This window comes from Sciurus carolinensis, chromosome 2 (assembly GCF_902686445.1).
Source record: "Sciurus carolinensis chromosome 2, mSciCar1.2, whole genome shotgun sequence".
Lineage (NCBI taxonomy): Eukaryota > Metazoa > Chordata > Mammalia > Rodentia > Sciuridae > Sciurus > Sciurus carolinensis.
This window is the reverse complement of record NC_062214.1, coordinates 42,684,927-42,701,244: the sequence shown is the minus strand read 5'-3', so window position 1 is coordinate 42,701,244 and position 16,318 is coordinate 42,684,927. Positions and strand designations below refer to the sequence as shown.

Here is a 16,318-nt window from a genome sequence, read left to right as displayed (position 1 = left end):
ACTCTCATGTGTCTAACTGCAGAGTTAGGGTGTGTCCCATGTGCCACTTCCTGGCCTGGAAACCTTGCAAGGCCCTTTCACATCTTACCTGGCCACCGGGATCTGGTGCTGTGACCTAGTCCACCTTGAGGACTCACCTCACTCTACCTGTTACTGGCTTCCTAGGCCAGAGGCCTGACTCTGGGCATCGGACAAATCAGGCCTGGCCACTTGCCCCAAAAACGAAACAGAAAATTGTATTAGTGAAAAGTATGAAGGGAACTTTGATCAATGTAGCTACACTGGGCAGACAAGGGGATCCCCCCCTTTAGCCCTGTCTCCTAGGGGTCCACAATGACTTTGAGGTTTTATACAAAGGGGAATGAGGACAAGGGCTAGGGGTTTGCACAGTTAGAGGCTTCTCACAACTGCAGAAGCAGGTGATCTTGATCAGATGTGGTCTGTCCATCATGACCCAGGATTGGTCAGGCAGGACCTTATCAGTGGTAAGAAAGTTCCTGTTGCTTGGTGAGTAGCTTGGACTCATCACAAGCTATTTATCAGATCAGACCTTGTTCCAGGACTCCAAGGTGACTTGGAGCAAAGGAGGCAGATGCAAAATGAAGGCAGAGATGCCTAGTCTTTATTCTGCCATTTAGCCAGACATTGGACCTTCACAGGTGAAGTGAAGAACCCAGCCCTTGTGACATACCCTCTTGTCTGGAGAGGCCTGGTCATGATGGCCTCCTTCCATTCTCCCCTTTTGTCTGTGCCTTTTTCTGTCTTTGGAACATTCTTGCTCCCCTTTGCTCAACGGTCTTTGTGTGGTCCTGACTCCCAGAACCTTTTCCTGGAAGCAACCCCCATTCCCAGGCAGGGTCACCTCACCTGCTAAGGCCTTTTCAGGACACCCTGTTCCCTTTCCTTGCTCCAGGAGGGTGGAACTGCTTCTAATTTGGGCACCAAGTGCAGTGCCTGGTGCTTAACAGACTTTCAGTAAATATTTGTGGAGAGAGTAAATGCTTTTGTGAATCCTTTGCATCACAGCTGGAGGGCTCAGAGCCAGGGGTGGGAGTGGGGCTGGGGGTGCAGGGAACCCCAGGGCTGGCTGCTGAAGAAGGTTCCCTATGAAAGTCCAGCAAAAGCAGGTCGAGTCTTGGGTCAAGATTAAGAATCTGGACATCACAGTGGTGGATAGTGATGAGCAATGGGGCCAGCTGGACATCAGCTTTTTGTAGCAGGCTCCTGCTCCACTGGACCTGAGCTCCCCAGGCACAAAGCACATTCCTTAGGAGAGAAGGTGGGAGGGGGGACCAGAGAAGGCATCCGATCAGGAAGAAGGGACCCAACCAAATAGGGAGGAAGAGTGGGGTCCCCCAGATGGGCTTGGGGCTTGTGTGTGGCTGCTTGCTTTGCAAAATTACAAAATAGATTTGCAGAGGCTTGGTCATTGGTCAGGGTCTTCCCCTGGCAGAAGCCTCACAGAGTCTGAGGCCTAGCAAGGCTAAGGAAAGCCCTGTGTCTAGAGCCAGATTAGGCCACAGGAGGTGTAGACAAGGGGTTTGACCCACTGAGTCCTACAGTGTCCCTTGGATCAGGGAAGGCTGTTTAAGGCAGGAGCTGGGAAACCTCTGCAGACAAGGAGGTTGCAGATGTTTGGCCTGAAGCCAGAGGGAAAAGTCGAGTTTATCCGCAGCACCCCACCCTCCCCCGCACTGCCCACCTGAAGCCAGAAGTAGGATTGAGCCACTGTAGACTGCAAGGGGGAGAAGCACACTCTCAAAGAATCCCAACAGGCAATAGTGCATGCAGGTGGTTTTGTTTTATTTTGTTACTTTAGGTTTTTCTGCAACTTTCCAATTTTTTTTTTCAACTGTGAATGCCAATTATTTTTATACTTTTATGAGAGAAAAAAATAAAACCTTTTCAAAGATTCTGTACACATGCCCTGAAAATGTCATTGCTAGGGAGTGGAAATGGAATCACCTAGGCAGCTTTAAAAATATGGATTCCTAGGTCCTACCCCAAGTGATTGAGATTTAATTGGTTAGAGGCGTTGCCTCCCCTGGTGATTAGAATGTGCAGCCAGGTTGAGAGCCACTGTCCTAAAAGAGTATGCACAGGTCCAATGAAAGATATACTGTTAGTCAATCTTCATACCCAGGAAGGCCATATCCAGTTGTATAAGTTGCATACTGCATAACTCCAGGTGACACCATTTACACATAATGTGAAGAGTGCCTCAATGGAGTTGTGCAAGGTGGCAGCCTTATAAGTATAGGTATGTAATTGATATGTTCACAGATACATAATTCAAACACCAATTCTATCTGTTAACGCCATTCCTCTAGAGGAGGATAAAATGGCATTCATTAGGGAATCAGATCATTTTAGAAGACTTAGTTTGTGTCATCTGAGATTTTAAAATCTGGTGAAGCCCAGGACACAGATAAACAATATTCAATGCCAAGGTGGCCCCTTAAGTCTGGAATTGTGAGTTCCACTGGGCACAGAGGTCTGAGAGGAGGAGAGGGCTAGGACATGTGCAGAAGTACAGTGTGAATGAGAAGTCAGCATCTAGCAAGTGGTCAAGGTGTGGCTGGCGGGAGTCCCATTGGGAGAATGAGGCAGCAGTCATGTGAGACTTTGTCTCTGCCACTCCCCCCACTCAGAGATGGAATAGACTCCCCTGCCTTGATTCTGGGCTGGACATGTTTTACAGCTATTACCTGATAGCACTGTGGTGCTGAACCCAGGGCCCATGAGCTTCCTGGGAGAGCATCCATGAGTTCCTTAAAGTTAGGTGCATAAATGTGCATGAGTATATTAAGGTCCTGGGAGAATCCAGAGCTTTCGTTAGATTCTAGAAGGAATGTAAAGGCGGGTGTTTATTGGACTCTGCCCTGGAGGTCAAATCTGTCTGTCCCCCTGGGCTGAACCACACTCACTCTCCTCCACACCCCGGAGCCCCAGCCGACTTTCCCACATGCAGGCAGAATCAGTGGTTCTCACACACACTTGGCCTCTGCCTGGGTCTGGGCAGTGGGAGCCCTGGCAGGAGTCAGAGGAGAGGAGGAGAATGAGGAAGGGTATTTATTCCATGGCTCCTGTGGCTGCAGCTGCATCTCAGCTGAAGGACCCCACTCACTGGAGGTGGCCTTCTCCATGGGACTCTCATTCCGCTAACCACTTCTAGCCCAGGGCTGATAATGGCTCAGTTGTTTTTAGCCCCAGGACACTGTTGAATCTTGTGATCCCGCCCACACTTTTGTAAATAGTTCCTTCAATAACCCCAAATCAGCTGGGCATGGTGGCTCAGCACCTGTAATCCCAGTAACTTGGAAGGCTCAGGCAGGAGGATCACAAGTTGGAGGCCAGCCTGGGTAACCTAGGGAGGCCCTAAGCAACTTGACAAGACCCTGTCTCAAAATAAAAAAATTAAAAGGAGTGGGGAATGTAGCTCAGTGGATAAGTGACCCCCATACCCAATACCAAATAAATTGGTTAATTATTTAAAAAATAAAAATGAAAGTAAAAATAACCCAACCATGACCGTGGCATTTGTTTCCTCTTGAGACTCTAATGATCCCGTTCCTTGGACACACCCTCTGATAGGGAAGTTGTGTGCCAGGAGTCTTGGGGGCATGCTCTTGGGCAAAAGGAAAAGTTGAGCAAGAGTCTGAGCCAACCCTACAGGAGGCCTGAAGCTGGAATATGGCCTTTAGAGGAATCCCTAAATCCAGGCCCTCAGCTGCACCCAAACTTGAACCAGTCATCAGATTCCCCGGGGGAGGCAGAACCTTGGCAAAGTGGATCTCTCGGGGTGAGGGCAGTTCCCAGGAAGTATGCCCGGTGGTGGTCACAGGCCAGCCTCTCAGGCAGGGGGAGCCTTGGTCTCCAAGGGGGCTGAGGGTGGGGAAGAGGAGGCGTCCCACGGAACCCACTGCAGACCCAACCTTACTTAGCCTGGTCAACTAGACTGCGTCTTTTCTTATTTTTTTTGAACATGGGACAATGTCTGGCCCAGAGTAGGAGTCTGGCAAACATTTGTTGAATGGATAAATTGAATAACAGGGAGCTTCCTTGACAGATGAAAATTTGTAACCCCAGAGCGCTTACGTATCATGGCTACTTTTTAAACTTTTGTTTTGAAATACTTTCGCACTTAGAGCAAACTTATAAAAATAGGACCAAAAAAACCCCCTCCAGATTTCCCAATTGTTAACCCTTGGCTTCTCTCTCTCTCTGGTCCACATATACAAAAATGCTCAACCTATTATTCTTATCAATGTATGAAACACCAGAGAATGTTGGAGACCTCCTACCCTTTTGCCCCTAAGTACTTCAGTGTCTACCTCCTGAACACAAGGACATCTTCTTTGTTTTGTTTTTATTAGTGCATTAGGAGAAGGTCTTCTTGTGTAAACTCTGCAATTTATCAAATTTGAGAGCTAGGACACTGACTCACAGATGTCATCCAATGCACAAACCTGCCCCCATTTCCCTGCTGGTCCCTGTAACATCCCTTATAGAAACCCCCTGGGATCTCAGATCACATGGTACACTCAGTTATCCTGGGTCCCCTGTCTCCTTTCTTTGTCCTTCATGACCTTGGCATTTGGAAGACCTCAGAACTATTATTTTGAAAAATAGCCTTCAGTTTGTATCTGTCCTGCCTTTCCACAGGATCATATTAAGGCTGTGCCTTTGGCAGGAATATGACCCCTGTGGATCACTCATCTCCAGACCTTGCAAGTTCAAAGTACGCAGCGTGGCTCTTATACCCTCCTCCTATCCTTCAGGGAGGAGCCGCTGTACCAAGTTTCTAGCTTATGTCAAGGTCCAAGAGTTAAATGCCTACTGAAGGTCTCACACCTAATGACTGTCATCCGGGTACCTTTAATGGCAGCTCAGAATCTTTTCCACCACACCTGGGGAGATCAGTGAGGGTGACAAACACTTGCCCCTGTCCCTCAGCCTCCCGAAGGCTTTGCACCTGGCTTCCTAAGCCAGCCCTTTGCTGTTCTCCCCGCTTGCAGTGCTGGGGATGGAACCCAAGGCCTTACAGAAGCTTGGCATGTGCTCCATCACTGGGTTACATCTCCAGCCCTCCTTTGCTGGGTTAACCGCAGAGGCAAGCTGAGGAAGTTAGAGGCTGGCGAGGTTAAATTGATTTTCAAAAGATTACAGCATGTAGGTGCAGAGGCAGCCAAGTTGCACTTCTTTGTGGAAGCGTGGGTGGAACTTGAACTTGAGCTTGAGTAGTAGATGCACACTAGGCCCCTGCAGTGGCAGACAGAATTGCTGGGGGAGAGGCAAGAGGCCATGCCAAGACCTGGGTGAGCTCTCTTTACACTGCTCCAATCTGGAAAGGAATTCTGCAGAACCCTAGAGTTCCCCATTCAAACCTGGCCTCCCAGGTCTTATGATAGGATGTAGGAACATGGAACATATGTTATTGAACGGTTCCTTTACTTGATTTATAATGGTTAAATACTAGGTATGTGGGCCACCATTCAGGTCCCAGACTGGGCCTGCCCATATAGCTCACCAGGAGCTGAGCCAGGGCCAGTCCAGAACTGGCCAACACGAGGGCCACTGCAAGGAATCCCTCTGAGCTTATGGCTCATGGAGCAGTGTGGATGAGGGAAAGGACAGCTAAATTGAAGAAGCTATGTTCATACTTTGAAGGGTGCTGCTAAGAGTGTTAGATTATCTCAAACTCGTTCCAATTTGCAGAGCTGGGCAAATTGCTAGGATGCTGGATTTTGGGGATCCAGCTGCACTGAGGGACAGGTAAGGGAACCATCCTGGAGTATCTTCAGGGCATCCTCCTGACCCATTAAGGAGAAGCTAATGACAAGGCTGAGGCAAAGAGGAGGAGGAGGGGAGCCCGCCCTGACTTGGGCTCCTCCTTGGCTTTCTCTGACCCAAAACCACACCCCGCACTGCAGGCTGCAGCTTCAATCCCAAGCTTAGGAAGCACTTTTTCTCCTTGCTGATTGGCAAAGGATCTGGATGGCACGGGCTGGAGCACAGGCCAGCGGGGACAGTGTTGCTGGGTTGCTTGTCAGCAAAGCATGTGTCTCCTGACCAAAGGAAAAAATTTAAAAGATGTTTGCTTATAATTTAAAGAAAGAATCAAAGACAGAAACTCTGGGTGTGGAAAATTCTTTTCAAAATCCACTAGTTTTTTGTTTTTTGTTTTTTGTTTTTTGTTTTGAAGGTGGTGGGGGTTACAGGGGGTATGAATTTGAAACCCAATGTTTCTCCAGCCTTCTGGGGAACCGAGTGGCAGTGAGCCTTTCCCCTCAGGCTGTTGCCTCTGTGGCTGGAGAACATGTTTCCTGAGATGGACGTGAGCTCATCTTTTTCCTCTCTTACTGGGAAATTCTGAAGGCATGAGGTAAACCGCATGTGGGCGGGAAGGAACGGGCAGGCTAGAGTTGCCAGGGTTTCCTCTCCTGGGAAGGAGTCTGCTGCCTGTGGACTGTTGAGATGGAACCTCCTTGGAGAGGGCGCAGGGGGCATTCAAGGTGCTTTTGAGTCTGCTTTTCTTGATCTTCTTGATTTTACGATCACTGTGAGTGCCTGATTTGACCCTGCGACTGGGTTTCTCCTAATTTAGAGGGGGTGATGACCAGTTGCTTCATGGCTGAACTGCAAAGAGCCTGATTGGTGTTCTGCCGGAGGGGAAAGTGGGGAGACCCAACTGCTGGCCACATCCAAGGGCAGTGGGGAGAAGCTCTTGTTTTTCTCTTTCTCAACCTTGAAGAAAAGACATCGTTGAACCTGAACTAGCCACACAGCAGGGCACTGGGGAAAAGCTACCCGCGGGTCAAACCCTGTTCCCTATAGGAGAGCTGGGGTGTCACTTGACTTCCACTTGGGTTGGATGGGCCAACAGAGCAGGCCTCCATCCCATGGTGCAGGAATTCTGTGGAACTTGCCACTCTCTTTTCCTAGAGCGGTCATGGAGCCCACCCAGGGAGAGTGGTTTGGAGATCCCAATTTTGGCCTTCAGGGGGTGGGGACGGTGTGGGGCAGCTGCTTGGAGGTAGGGCTTGTGTTTCTGGCTGTTTTTTAGTGATCCCAGTGGAAGTCGAGTAAGTGACTTGGAGGATGCTGGGGTTGAAGGTTTGGAGGAGTTCTGAGGTGACATTCTTGGTCTGGGAATACAGAAGTGACAATCTCGCTGTTGTTGGAGAGGACAGCTTAGCTTTCCAGACTCAGGGAAAACCTTTTTCTATAGTACCTGTCACCTTCAAAATCACTGTCTCCTCCCCTCTTCCCGTTTCAGTCATTTATGGAGGCGGTAATAGTTTCCTAGGTCTGCTATTTAACAAACTACCACAAATTGGGTGCTTTACAAAACAGAAATTTATTTTCTCCTGGTTCTGGAGGTTGGAAGTCCAGAAGTGAGTTGTTGGCAAGGTCAAGTTCCCTCCAAAGGCTCCTGGGAGAATCCTCCCTGGCCTCTTCCAGCTTCTGGTGGTTCCAGGCATCTCGTGACAGCATCAGTCTATTCTCTGCCTCTGTTGTCCCCTGGTCGTCTCCTCTTCTCATTTCTGTGCTTCTCTTCTTATCAGAGGGACACTTGTGCTTAGATTTAGGGTCCATCTGGATAATCCAGGATGATCTCATCCTGAACCTTTAACTTCATTGTATCTGCAGACACTATTTTTTTTTTTTTCCAAATAAGGTCCCATTCATAGGCTCTGGTATTTAGGACATGGATTTATCTCTTTAGGTAGGAGGTGGGGAGGCATAGTTAACCCACCAGAAGGTTTCTGTAAACAAGGCACCAGTCTAGGTCTTTGAATGGTCAAGGGTAGACAGCATTCAACTGCAAATAAAGTCCCTTGAGTTCCAGTCCTGACTGCAAAAATGACCTTTTTTGGGCTTTAGACTACTTATCTGCAGAATGGCGGGTGAGTTTCATGTCTCCTCCTTCTAGCACATTCCCAGTGCCTCACCTGTGGATCTCTCAGCATCTATGGTGGTGATTTTGGTCTACTCCAGAGTTTTATAAACATATGTATATATGCATACACATATATACTTTATTGTAGTGAAATACATCTTGCCCTCCATATCTGTGGGTTCTGTATCCATGGATTCAACCCACTTCTGACAGAAAATATTCAGGAAAAAATTGTGTCTTCACTAAACATGTACAGACTTTTTTCTCATCATAATTCCTTAACCAATACAGTATAACAACTATTTACATAGCATTTACATTGTATTAAGTATTATAAGTAATCTGGAGATAATTTTAAGCATATTGGAGGATATGCGTAGGTTATATGATAATTCTTTGCCATTTTATATGAGGGACTTGAGCATCTGAGGATTCTGTTCTGTTGAGGGGGATCCTGGAACCAATCCTCATGAATATAAAGGGATGACTGTACATATCACACAAGATGCACCGTTTTTACCATTTTAAAGTTTAGCTTCAGTGACATTAAATACACTCACATTGTTACTCAACCATCACCATCACCCATATTATTTTTTATAAAGACAAAGCAGGAGAACTCATTCCCAGTCTCTGGACCCTCGGGGTATATCATTCATGGGTAAAGCTGCTTTCAGGAGATGCCTCCCCACACAGCCAACCATTCTTGCTGGCTTTATGGAGATGGAAGGAGCAGAATCTCAGAAGGGGAGACGGACAGGAATACGGTGAACCCCAGGGAACAACCCAGCCCCTGTGTGACTCTGTGCACTAGAAAAGGATGACAGTTATTCCTCGGCACCCGCTTTGCAGGCTCTGCCCTGGCTTGTTGCCATGTCCTCCCCTTGCTGTCTACACAAGTTCTCACTTTCCCTCTAGATCAGTGGTTCTCAAAGTCTGGTGTCTGTGCACAGTATCAGCATCACCTGGGAGCTTGGTAGAAGTCAACTACTCAGTCTCCACTCCACACCCTCTGTGTGAGTCAGGGTTCCATTACTGTAACAAATACCAAATGGAATCAATTTATAAACAGAAAAGGTTTACTTCAGCTCATGAAAGTTTCAACCACAATCAATTGACTCTATTGCTTTTGGGCCTGTGTCAAAACAACACATCATGGAGAAGGTGTATGGCAGAGCAAAAAACTGCTTTCCTCATGACCAGGATGAAGGAGGAGAAGGTAGAAGGAGGAAGAGGCAGCTGAGGCCCCATTATCTCCTTTCAGGGCACACCCCTCATGACCAGAGAACCACTAGGCTCCACCTCTAAGAGTTTCCAACAGCTCCAAACAGCACCAAGCTGAGGACTAAACCTTTAACAGTGGGTCTTTGAGGGATGTTCAAGATCCAAACCCTGGTACCCACTGAATTAGAAATGAGGGGTGGGATCAGCACCTGCATTTTCATAGGTAATTCTGATCTATTTGCCAAAGCGAGAAAAGCCCTGCTCTGGATCTGCAGAGACATCATGGTTCTCTAGAACTCACTACCTCCTTCACAAAACAACTGTTACTGTTAGAAGCTCTATGATTAAATAAATCAAGGAAGCTGACAGACTCCGCATGATCATGTAGGCCACTATTGCAAATGAAGTGCCAGAGAACACATCTTACTCCTGGATTTGTCTGTCTTGCTTATGTTTGAGGAAATTTAATTAGTTGCCAATATTAAAGCAATAGAAACTTCCATCTAGAAATTCAGATTTCAATATTTTTTGAAAAAAAAAAGTTTGTGTGTCTGGTACTCTTAATATGCCACATTCCCAGGTGACCCTTAACTTGACCAAGCATGGGTCACCGTGATTCAATAATATAGGAGGGCTGGGGAGATAGCTCAGTCGGTAGAGTGCTTGCCTTATAAGCACAAGGCCCTGGGTTCGATCCCTAGCACCACAAAAAAAAAAAAAAAAATAGGATTCCTCACTTAGTCCCAGACCCCTCCTCAAGACAAGGAGGCAAGTCCCCTTATTTACATAACTGCATTCATTACTGTAGAACTTTCCAGTTTTCAATTCCTATGTGAATGAGGGTCACAAACTATAGCCCACAGGGATGGTTAATTTTATGTGTCAACTTGGCTAGGTCATGGTACCCAGGTATTTGGTTCAACATTAGTCTGGATGTTGCTATGAAGGAATTTTTAAAATTAATATGTAAGCCAGTTTTCTTTGAGAAAAGTGGATTGTTCTCCATTAAAGTAGGTGTCCAGTCAGTTGATGGCATTAAGGAAAGAAGGGAATTAGCAGAGGAGAAGGGAATTCTGACTGCAATCTGCCTTCAGACTAGAACCACAACGTTACCTCTTTCCTGGGGATCTTCATATCAGTCTGCTCTTTCTTTTCTTTCTTTCTTTCTTTCTTTCTTTCTTTCTTTCTTTCTTTCTTTCTTTCTTTCTTTCTTTCTTTCTTTCTTTCTTTCGGCAGCACTGGGGATTAGATCCAGGGGTGCTTTACTACTGAGCTACTTCCCCAGGTTTCCCCCTCCCCCACATTTTACTATGTGATAGAATTTTGTTAAATTACCAAGGTGCCGTTAAACTTGCAATCCTTCTGAATTGCTGGGATTACAGGTGTACATCACCATGTGTGACTCAGCATGCGTATTTTGGACTTGCCAGCCTCCATAATTGTGTGAGCCAACTCCTTAAAATTTTTCTCTCCATATAAAATAATGTAATATAATATGGTATATATATGCTATCACTTGCAGACAACTGTGGACCATTTGGGGATCAAGAGGCACAGGAATTCTTTTATTTGCTGGAAATTCTTAGAAATATATTTTTTTGAAACTATGTCCCCAGACATGGAGACTGCAAAGATGAGTGTCAAGAACCAGATTTGAACCCAGAGCAAAACACCAAGTTAGGCAAGTGGCAAAGGTTAACATCACTGATAATAAAACATGTGGACATCATGAGCCCTTTGATATGATGGCACATCATTTAAATGGTATTCTTGCCAAAAATGCATACCCTCACTCCAATCATGAGAAACATTTAAAAACTCCAAACTGAGGAAATTCTACAAACTAACTAACCAGTACTTTCCAAAAGTGCCACAGGCACTCAAGGCAAGGAACACTGAGGCTCTACCATGGACTAAGAAGAAATAATAACTAAATGCAGTGTGAGATGGTGGATAAAATTCTGCAACAGAAAAAGGACATTTTTGGAAGCTTGGGTGAAGTTTAAATAGTGCCTACAGTTTAGTTAAATAATGTTCACTTAAATTCACCAGTTTCTTGATCACTGAGTTGTGGTTAGGTAGGATGTTAACACTAGAGAAACAGGATGAAGAATAGAAGGGAACTCTCAGTACTATTTTTACAGTATTTCTGTAAATCTAAAGTTGAGCCAATTTAAATTAGAAGTTAAAAACCAAAACGGGTCAATAAACTAGGCAATGAGCTACCTGGCTCTGTCTCTTTTGTGCTGAATGGACCCTGGAAAGGAGGGGACAGAGCCTGGGACAGTCAGGTAAACACAAGCTGTCGTATTTCTCTGATGACAGGAAGACCCTTTCTCAGACACCACACACCTTGCCTGGCTTTTTGGGCTCACAGACAGTTTGTGCTGTTGATCAGCTGCCTTGGACGGGCTGCCTGGGACAGGCTGCCATGCTGAAAGGAGCTGTGTATACTGTCTGGAAAAGTCAGCCGGGAATCAGACATAACAGCTTGGTTCCACAGGAAGAGGAAGCCCTTGGTCCACGGATTTAGCCTTTGGGCTTGCTACTAAGATTTACAGATGAAACTTCCACTCAAGAATGGGTTGGTTGTGAATACTTTTCCAGAAGCACCGAAACGCAGCCAGTGAGGACATTTTTAAGTTCTTACTTTTCCACTAAAAGTGAAATGGCTGTTCTCCTTGGTTTCTGGAGGGCACCGGCTGGGCTGTGGACATACCAGGATGATGTGGCCTATTTATGAGTGGCCAGCCTGGTGTGCCATGGGGGTCAGGGATGGGGGACCAACTCTTCCAAAATTATTCATTTTTTGTTGTAAAATAAAAACCATGTCCTTACAGATGGAGGCTGCAAAACTGGTGAGCAGTGTTATAGTATTAAGAATAATAAATAATCATCAATAACAATCAGCAATGATGTTTATGTCATCAATAGTATTTGAGTATTTATTATATGCTGGACACTGACCAAGGCTTTCTTGTAATTAAATCCCATTTAATCTTTGGCATTGCCTTCTGGGTCAGCACTGTCATCATCAGTCCCATTTACTGATGGAGCTGTCAGAGTGAGGAAGTAACTTGCTCAAGCTCACCTAGTTCATGAGCGGCGAGAAGAGGATTTGAATGCAGAGTCAGATTTCAGAGCCCATGGTCATGAGCATTGTACCATCCTGCCATGCTAGACTATGGACTTCACCCTGAGTGTCCCGGATGACAGCAGGCAGTAGAATCTCTGGGGCCCAAGAAATACGAGGACTTGCATTGTACCATGGTCAATCTTTGAATCAGAGGGAAGGGTAGAAGGCAGCAGTGGGGGCCTCCCTCTGTGGTGAGGAAGCAATGGCAGCCTGCTGTCTCCTCCTGTGCAGGGAATTGAGACAGGATTGCAGCCCCTCTTCCCTCCTTTCCCATCCCTTTTCCTCTCCCCAACACCATTCCCACACCCCACCCTAGGCCATAGCATCTTTGTTTGGCATCTGAGAACCCTGGTGTCTGGTGAGCTCTGGATGCTCACCTTGGCCCTTGAGGGGTCAGGACTGAGGATGAACTGATGAGACTGGGTGGCTCTCAGGATCGGATCCCCAGTGGGCTGCTTTTTCTGTCTCTGTCAGGAATCTGGGCAGCTTGTGAGTGAGCATGGTCTCCCAAGGGAGACAATGTGTCCCTTTCTTGCTCCTTTCAAATTCACAGGACTATTATTTGAAAGAAGTGAGAGAAGATTCCATGATGTGATTATCAATTTGAGTGTCTAGAAGTATATGTTTGAAACCTGGGGATCCTCTTGAGTCTTGGGATCTCTGGATGACCCACTGCAAACCCTTCAAGAAGCAGCTAGACTCCTTCACTAAGAAAGATCCTATTTTCTATGGAATATATTTATTATTATTATTATTATTAATAGTAGTAGTAGTAGTAGTAATACTGGGGATTAAACCCAGGGGAACTTTACCACTGAGCTACATCCCTAGTCCATTTAAAATTTTCTATTTTGAGACAGAGTCTCACTAAGTTGCTTAGCTCTTTGCCAAGTGGTAGAGACTGGCCTCAAATTTGTAATCCTCCTACCTCAGCTTCCTGAGTTGCTGGGATTACAGATGTGAGCCACTGAGCTCCACTTTTCTGTGGGATTAAAAAGACATGTTCCTCACTCTCTCATCTTAATCACATATTTTTCACTTGATTCTAGGACTTTCTTGTGGTGCTTTGATCTTGGGTTAAGAATCCAACCTGAGGTTAATTAGTCTTGGTTTGGGTTCTTCGAGAGGCAGGGCCTGAAACAAGACTTTTGAGGGTAAATAGCTTATTTGGGAGGTGATTCCAGGAAATGCATGCATGGATGCAGGGGAAGGCAGCTTGTAAAGGGCATGGAATTGATTGGGTTGCCACAGTGAGCAACTGAGGTTCCGGCAGATTGGGGACTCTAAAGGGTGTGGGGGTGTTAGTTCTATTGTATACTGTTGACCTTACTATGTATGGGTGCAGTGGCTCAGGTGGAGGGGTGCTGGTCCTGGGGGCTGGGGGCTAGCTGGCATGTCCTGAAGTGCATGGCCAGAGGACACAGGGGTACACTACCATAAACCCCAAGATTGGAATAGATTGTTTGAAGCATACAATGAGGACAAGGACCAGGGAGGCAGTAGAAAGAGGATTCAGAAAGGTGCTTTAGAGCAGGTTGGGGAAGCAGACTGGATTTGAGGTCAGAGATTTATTATAACTCATCACAAGTCCCCTCCATTCCAGGCAGATCCTCCTGTGGCTTTGGGTGTGCCCTGGGTGAAGCCAACGCTCTGCGCATGCTGCAAGCCTGAGACTGGAGCCCAGAGGACACAGAGCCTCAGTAGGTCTGTGGGGCCCTGAGTCCAGGTGAGAGATTGACTGCTCCAGAGTCTTCCTGGTGGGGCTCCCAGGGTCCTCATTGTTTATAGCTGCTTTCTCTTTCCATCCTGTGGATACCACCAAGCCATTCTGAAACCAGTATTTCCTAAAATAGTGTTGTTTAAAGACACAAGATGCACCACCTCTTCCTCTGCTAATTTTTTAAGCAGCTGTCCACAGTGGATCAGAAGCCTCTTCCAGCTTTCGGGAGAGTTCTGTGCTTGCAGTGGGGTGGGGTCTCCAGGCCTCATGCGCCCTGGGGACTGCTTCCCATAGGCACTTCTCTCACATGTCCCAGACATTAGGTGGCATTTAAGAATTTTTATTTCCTATTTAGGGAAGGTGTTATTGCAGAAATAAGAGGACACTTTTGCAAATGGTCAGATTTCTTACTTTATCTAGGGGTGACCCCTGTGGTCCCACAAGCCCTCAAGCTGCCTAATCTTTGGCAAGGATGACAAAGTGTGCATCTGTGCAAAGTCCTGTGTGCACCAGAGCAGCCACATGTGGCAACTGAGCCCTTGCATGTGGTTAGTACAACAGAAAATTGAGTTTTTAATTTCATGTAAATTGAATTAAAGTGGCTACTTGAATTCCACTGTGCAGTTTGTAGGTGAAGGAAATCCTGAACTTGGGTGCCTCTGGGAAGGGTCTGAGTTTGGGGTAGAGGGACATGCAGAGTTACATGGGTATTCCTGATGCATGACACACAGGCTGGAGTGCAGAAAGAAACCATCAAATATTTTTTTTTCTCCAACTTAAATCTTTCTAGGATCAAGTCCAAGTTGTGTAGGCTCACACCCTGTCCTTTGACTATGATGATGATCTTGACCCTGGTCATCACAGCAAGCAGGAAGAACTGGCAATTCAGCATCTGTCTTCATCGGGAGTAGCATCAGGAGGGCATGAGAGGCCTCCAGTGCCCTCTGCGACACCTCGGGTGGTGTCGTGAGATTTACTCCCATTATCCAAAGGAGGAAACCGAGGCTCCGTGAATTCCTCTGCTCTGCCTGAGCTTCACAGTGAACAGTGGCCGAGTCAGGATTTGAGCCCAAGTCCACTGAATCCTGGGATCCCTGGACACTGGGTGTTGTGCCGTGTCCCTAGAAGTCTGTGACGTTACCCTGAACTCTCTCCCACATGCTCTGTTGCAGTTCCCGGGTGACTTTGAGAATAACTGGGATCCAGTTGCTGGGATACCCTGGAGAGGAGAGGTCAGCGTGGGAAGCCCGGCTCTCTGGTCCTGTGACGAGAGACTCGTGATCATTCACATCTCCAGCCCCGACCCTCCTCCCTACTGCCCACGAGCCTGATGTTAAAAATAACAAAGAATGAACTGGAGCTCTGCAGTCAAAAGGACGGCATGTGTTTTTCATTTTCTTCTTTCTCTTCTCCAATTCTCTAGAAGCAGATTAAATATGAAAAAGTACTTCCTGACTGAAGGGTTGGGAGTCACTGGGAGGGTGGTTCAACAGAGAGATTACTCTCCAGAGGATTTTTAAAAAGCCACTTATTTTTTTTTTTTTTAAACTCTCAATTATAAATTCACACGTTCCTTTAAAAAAAAAAAACTTGGAAAACAGATGAATACAAAAAAAAATGCATTGTCAATCTTCACTAATCAGTTGCTGTATTCCTTTGCAGTTCTTTTTTTTTTTTTTTCATGCATAAAAATGTGTTTTTGTTTGTTCTCTGTGGTTAGGACTATAGATTTTAAGGGGATTATAGATCTTGGTGGGAGGATTCAAATCCTCCCTGGGGTCAAAGGAATAATTTAAATCACTCCTTTTCAAATCTTCTGGAGTAAAGGGCCCGTTTTTGAAATTCCCAGCCCATCACTGAGCACATGAGACCAGGACACAGCAGGTTCCAGGCTGGGTACCACGTGGCTTTACCCTCATCCCACCTGCGTTGTGGTGTCATGGGACACTTGCTGGGAAGCCACAGCAATGTCAAATGGCTCTTAAAGTTTCTAATTACCCAATCTGCTTCAACACGGATTCCTTCATCATAGCTCTGGTCTGAATCCGGGTATATAAACTACAGTCCCATCCACCACGCGATTTCAGCTAAGGGTGGATTTCACATTTTTAATGGTGGTGGGGGCAAAAACTGGAAGAAGGCAATTATTTCACGATATATAAAAATTCGATGAAACTTGACTTTTAAAAATTCAAATGTAGAAAATCTATGAAATTCAGCGTAAAAAGGTTTGATTGAAACACGGCTGTGCTTATTCATGTGTGCATCTTTGATGGCTGTGTTCTCCATCCAAAACAGAGTTGAGTCCTTGTGACAGAGATCATCATGGCCCACA

The 16,318-nt window shown here is 46.2% G+C and overlaps 1 long non-coding RNA gene across 1 annotated transcript in view; it reads left to right on the top strand.

The window, feature by feature from the left end:
• The window catches only part of LOC124970590 (uncharacterized), a 30,200-nt gene extending 14,718 nt beyond the window's left edge, over positions 1–15,482 (top strand). Inside the window, exons 3-4 of the long non-coding RNA XR_007106156.1 lie at positions 13,867–13,989; positions 14,774–15,482. This is a non-coding gene — a long non-coding RNA (uncharacterized LOC124970590). The remainder of the gene's footprint in view (positions 1–13,866; positions 13,990–14,773) is intronic.
• Positions 15,483–16,318: the final 836 nt, after the last annotated feature.